Here is a 6627-nt window from a genome sequence, read left to right as displayed (position 1 = left end):
CAAACAAAACTTAGTTACGCTTGATGGCAATTGTTAGCAATTAAGTAAATGTGGTTACGCCGATAACATTAGTCCAATTGCTATTAAAATGGGGTCCCAGAGGAAAACAGCCCCTTTTGTCAAAGGACGTTGTTCCTATACCTTTGGTAATAAGAGTTTGCGTAGTATTGTGACTTTATTTTGAAAGTTTTCGTCTTTCAGTCTTCTTCTTCGAAATTGGTAATATCTTCGCGTGATACTATATATATAAAAAAACTTGTCTGTAGCACCTTCGATTTCAGTATATTTTGATATCTCGCAACCTAACTTACACCTTTTGTTATTTTTCTAACTTTCAAATTTATTACTATTTATTTTTGTAAGTTTTGAACCAAATTACTTATTTTTATTAATTCCCATACATTGTTTATACTTTTGGTTAATTATACAGACAAAAGGTGAGCAAATATAATTCTTAATATCAGAAAACTGATTGTTATTATCTTAATCAAATAATTGATAATTAATTTACTTAAGATAAGTAATAAGGAAGCAGTTCAAAGATAAACTTAATGGATTTGACAACTGACTGCCATTACTTTCTTTTTTGTTTGAGTGAAAAGCCACACAATGGGCTATCCGCGCTCTGTCTAACGTGGAGATTCGAACCCCAAATTTTAGTGTTGTACATCTGTAAACTTACCGCCGACCCACCGGAGGACGTTTGTTTTCTTCTTCTATTCAGTAAACCATGGGAAGTGCTAGTTAATTCAACCGAAAGATGGCAGTGCTGTAAGGAGAACAAGGTGTGTTTTTCTAACAGTACGAAACATTATAAATTATACTTATTTTTCCTTTGCTGAATATAAAGAAGAGGGGAGGGAAGGAACGCGCGAAATTAGCTACGAGCGGATTGTTATTAGAGTGAAACTTGTCTTTGTGCTCTCGTGTGATTAAGCTATCCGATATCCGTTCTAAGATAATGATGATTATCACAGTTGAACACATTGTATATATATATAGAGACTACACAATCTGCCCGTTATCCGTCATGATAAAGTTATTCGTCTCTTTCATGATCCAGAGGTTTTAATGAACTGAGCTGGATCTCGTCCTACTCTGAGTTATTAGTTGTAATTATTATACAGTAGGACCACGATCTTTGAATCATACAGTCAGCACTTGAGTTCCTTACTGGAGGATGGACTTATCATGTCTCTATTTCCTAATATATATATATTTTTCCTTTTATTGAAGAAAATGTTATTCTCAGTACTCGCGCTGTTAACTAGAGAATATCATACAATATAGACAGTCTTCTGCTTCGCATTACGAATATTGTTTCCACAGTTAGCTTTGCAATCATGCGTAATAGGTATGTAAACGCTTCTCAGCCGACAAAGCAGCCGAACATCCTGACAAACCTTTACAGAATACAATAAACTATTATTGAATCATTTCCCAAACTTTATAAGCACGAATAAAATCGAATTTTAAGCCATTGTGCTTTTGTATTCTGGAGAAATAAATAACTAATAAACTGTTTTGTGTTAATCGCTTTTGGAAAGATTCAAGTGGAACCTGATGAGATACCATCAGGTATTAGATACCATCAGGTATTTAGAGAATAACCATCTCTAAATATAAAATCAAGAAAATTAATTACCAATTTGAGATAAAGCTGTAATCAGAGAAACTTTTATGAAGTGCCAAAATGTATGAAGCTATATTTATTTTAAATATTCAATGAATATAAAGCAGTCTAATCTGCATAGTAGACCGACGTTAGTGTTTGATTTGTACCTATTGTATAGTAGATCGACGTTAGATTTGTGCCTATTGCACTCAGGCGAGATGCTAAGCAGTCATTTTGTTTTTCTGTAGTGAATACGTGGGCGTCCAGATACGAATTCGGAGAGTAAATATATACCGAAATTTTCCTTTCAAAGAAGACACGTTCAAAGATGATAGTATGATATCAAAAATAGGTATGTCATTTCTTCAGTAGCCGTGTAATATGACAAAACTAACAGAGTATCTTTAGTATCTTTATTGCAACAATTCTTCTTTAAATACAGGATTTCCAGAGTAATACAAAATAATTCTAATCACAGACACTGAAATCTATAAGTCCACTTGTCTTTGTCCTAACATTAGGTAAGCCTTTATTAAGTACGGCCTGTATTCGATAAAGAGATAAATTAACTCTGTAACTTGTGTACGTTTTTCGCTTTAGTTTAGTTAGGGCTAAACTTTACCGTACGTAATACTACCAGTAAATAAACTTATGATGTTACTCTAAAACATAACGTTAAACCTTTTTAAAAACTTTGATAAGCTTTTAATACGTCGTAAGAAAAACTTACTAAAGTATATTTACGTCCTTTCTGGCGTAACTCGACGATTTCACAAAGATACGTTTTCAAATTGCAAAAAAAGGTGCAATGTTTTGTATATTGTAGTACAAATATATCTTTAATTTTCGATCAATCATAGATTACTTGCTTCTAATTGACAGGAATCCAAACTATTTAAATTACGTAATAAGTTCCTATCACATCATTGCGTGACCGAGATACATACAGACAGATACACATTGTATTTATAGTATTAAATGCTTCGAAAACTTTCTTGCTCATTTTCCATAAACGTGTAATTTGAATTGAAGCAGTTTTTTTTCTTAAGGTATTTATTTGATTTCAAACATAACAACAGCATCTAATTAAATGTTTGTGTTTAAAATATTCAAGATTTAAGTTCGATAAAATAGATGTGAATGTGACTTGTTTCTTTACAATCTAAAGGTGAATTCACACACCAAACGTAACATAACAATATGGCTCTGAGATAAAACTTGTTGAGGAGCGTGTCCTAATGGTTAGCTTACCGGGTGTGGATTAAAGGTCCAAGGTTCGAGCCGAGATATGACACTGATTACACTATGCATTTTCAGTTGTGAAGACGTTATCAATGTGACAGTCATCCCAGTTATTTAGTAACCGCCCAGACTGCGGACGCTACTTATTGGTTGTCCTCTCTCTCTTGTCGGTAGCTCTAAATTACTTACGACTATGTGTGAATCTTAGAGTCTATGAACTGGACATAAGCCCATGTACTTTATAATGTGCAGTTCCTGTTGAAAACACTAAAATGACTCAATCATATTTTTAAATTATTTAATTATACATTTAATTATACTACGAGCTATGTTTCACTTTTCACGTAACATTAAATAAAAAAAATAACTGTGTACTCGATAGACCACTTCTGAATAATATATATTTATTTTAGGATACTGCTAGAAATTCTAGATGAGCTTCCTTAGGTTGTTAGCAAACGTCACATTCTTTCATTTACAAAATATGTGATTATTTCTACATTCCTTTTTAAAACCATTGTGTAAGATAATTATTTCATCATTAAATAATAAAAGATTCCAGCAAACAAAACATAAATAATTCCTTTCAGTTATAAGATAATTATGAATTTCTATAATATTTCGTATTATAGTTTTGAAAGAATATAACATAAGTCCCCCAGTGGCACAGAGGTATGTCTGCGGACTTACAACGCTAGAAACCGGGTTTCGATACCCGTGGTGGGCAGAGCACAGATAGCCCTTTGTGTAGCTTTGTGCTTAACTTCCAACAAACAAACAATATAAGATAAATCCACTTGCTCACTGCAAAGTAAGTGAAAGAAAACAGTGGAATTTATAACATTATAGTCATCGCGGTTTTTTAGTGTAATGTGTAATATATATACTCTAACTATTTAACTATTGACATTATCAGATATGAGTGTTATATCAATAACTGCCTACACGCTTTTCAAACTTCTGAAACGTGGGAAGAGAACGTCCCACTACTTTGTCTGCTTCCTCCTATTTGTTGAAATTCTCCAGAAGAGGGCGGCCTCTTCGCCTACTGAGCATTCAATGACAAAACAAGATTGTAAAGTATAGAAGGAAGTAAGACAAAGCCGAAAGCATTTCAACTATACGAGTGTCACCGATGTAAGGTTGGCGGAACTCTGTGACTTAACTTTAAGGTGGCACCAATGTTTTTGTCAAAGTATTACCCATGAAGGGCTGTTAATATGTGAATGTATGAATACCATCAGTATTTAATAATCCAAGCTAGGTGTAACTTTGAAACAGTATTGGGAGCTGATTGATTGATAAGTCGTATCATCTCTGTCACAAGTTCATTTGCTTTGCTTATCTTTTGTTATCTGTGTATTTCCCTTCATATTTGGTATTTGGACTATCATATATGTTTTATATATTACACGGACTTTTCCAAGATAGTTAACGAAGTATCGAATTTTATCTTTTTTTAAGCGACAAAATTTTGAAACAAAGTTGAGCATCTAAGAACTGTTTTTTTATAATTAAAAGGAAGAAAAAAAAAGGTCTGTCGATTCACATTTTTTTTGGTTTCAATATTTGATTTGTTAAATAACATTCCTTACGCTTAATTTATACAACATACATTTGCAAAGTTCTCAACAGATTGTCTTCTCTGATCAGATCTATAAATCAGTCTCCCTTTGATACTATCAAAATTAAATGGTAGGTGATTTCTAAAACTTGACCTTCATTAAGAAGCGAAATTTACGGATATCTTTTTTAGAAACTAATGGGCTTTTTTTTCAATATGAATAACAGAAATATATCACCAGTAAGATTTTACAGGTTATTGGTTTTAGGAGTGTTCAGTGTAACGCTTAGTCTGTCCGGAAAAGAAGATAACGTAATTGTCACGAAATTGGCATCTTATTTCAGACAAAAGGTTTTAGTAGAAGCAGGAAGCAACAATCGTACCCTCCAAATATTAGTCCTTGCACCAGAAGATCCGAAATTCCCTTATTCTCTTTTCCAAATATTAGCAGCTGTAGAATATGCTGTCCAGAAGCTAGAAGCAGAAGGCAACAACGGTGCACTCGGAGGACGCTCAGTGAACATTCATAGAAAAAATACCCAGTGTTCTTCAGCTCATGGTCCTATAGCCGCATTTGATTCTTATATATCTGGTGAAGTTGATGTTTTTCTGGGGCCTCTTTGTCCTTATGTTCTCGGACCTCTGTCTCGATATACCACCATCTGGGACATCCCTCTATTAACCGCAGGTGGACAGAACGACAACTTTGATCAGAAAAAACCGTTCTATTCTCTTCTGACCAGAATGAACGGGTCTTATACCCAAATCGGTCATATCTTTCTGAAGATTCTTCGTAGATTTAATTGGTACGTCATCGCGCTGCTCTTTCATAACTTTGACGACCATAGTTTGGGAAATTCCAACTGCTACTTCACACTTAGTGCTGTCTATAGAAAACTTGATAGGGAGGTGTACTATCTGAACTTCGACGAAACCAAACTTACAACAAATTACTCAAGCATTCTTAAAGATGTAGCTAATCACGCAAGGGGTAAGTACAGTAGTTAAAGTTTTGCTATTACGTGATTTGTATGTAAGCAAGTAAGAATTGTTTAGTTAATTTTGTTTTCTTTTTTTGCCTTGCAATCTTCAACGAATATTAGAAAAAAAGTATTTATTGTAACTTATTTTATAGCTTCAAAACAATAAATAAATAATGTTTATCATTGTGTTACGTTATCAACAAAAATATTTAAAAAACTTTAATGCAGTTTTGATAAAATGCTTAAGGGTTGATGACGCTAAAAGTCGAGGCTTTATCCCTGTGGTTGACACAGTGCGGATACCTAATTATACAGTTTTGCAATTAAACAAAACAAAGAACCATATATTTGTATATTTGAAGCAGTTTTTCAAGTAGACAACTCTTGTCTCAGTTTAGCTTTAAACAACTTCTATGTTTGAAGATAATGTCTCTTTTTGTGATAATACTGCATGTTTGGTGGCAATATAAAGCCTCTGAATATCACTAATATGCTGGTAAATGTAACGACTTATAATATTACCCTCTGGAAATGTTATTAATCGGTAAAATGTTGTAATATTCCAATAAATTAGCAATTGTAGCTTCAAAGAAAATGTCTCTTTTTGTTTTAATGGAAAAACGCATAAAGAAATAGAATTTTTGTGGGTTGTTAAACAGATGTTATTAATGTTTTTAAGAAAAACTGTATTATGTAATATTTATCAATACAGCTCAAACCTCGTTTTTATGTAATTGCTAAATTGATGAAAAGTTGAATCTAATAAAAAGAAATGTGAATCACAATAGTTATTATGTAACTTAGGTTGGTCAATTTTTTAGAGACATAAATTGCGCATTTTGAAAAATAATTTCCAAACTATACCTTAGCGCTTTATCGATATATCTGAATTTCTTTGTAATAGGGCCTGTGTGTGGCTAGAGATTAGTGTGCCGAGTTGTAGGTCGGAAGGTCCAAGGTTCGAGCAGCACTATGACTCTGAACATGTTCCTCTATTTTTAGTTTTAGAGGTTTTATAATTATGCAATTCAATAACGCTGTTCATGAAAAAGTATTTACATACTAGGCTCTTGACTGGTCGACGTCATTCTAGTCAACAGTGCGAAATTAAGAATGGCATGGTTTATTGAGCTAATGTTTAAAAGTTTATGACCTCGACCAACGTGGCCCGGTAATAGCCTGGTGGTTAGGGATCTCGACTCGCAATCTGTGGGTCGCGGGTT

At 33.4% G+C, this 6627-nt stretch overlaps 1 pseudogene; it reads left to right on the top strand.

Moving 5' to 3' along the window:
* The first annotated feature begins 4393 nt into the window (after positions 1-4393).
* Positions 4394-6627, top strand: part of LOC106478225 — a 109945-nt pseudogene continuing 107711 nt past the window's right edge.

Source organism: Limulus polyphemus, unplaced genomic scaffold (genome assembly GCF_000517525.1).
Source record: "Limulus polyphemus unplaced genomic scaffold, Limulus_polyphemus-2.1.2 Scaffold191, whole genome shotgun sequence".
NCBI lineage: Eukaryota > Metazoa > Arthropoda > Merostomata > Xiphosura > Limulidae > Limulus > Limulus polyphemus.
This window is presented reverse-complemented; position numbering and strand designations above follow the sequence as displayed.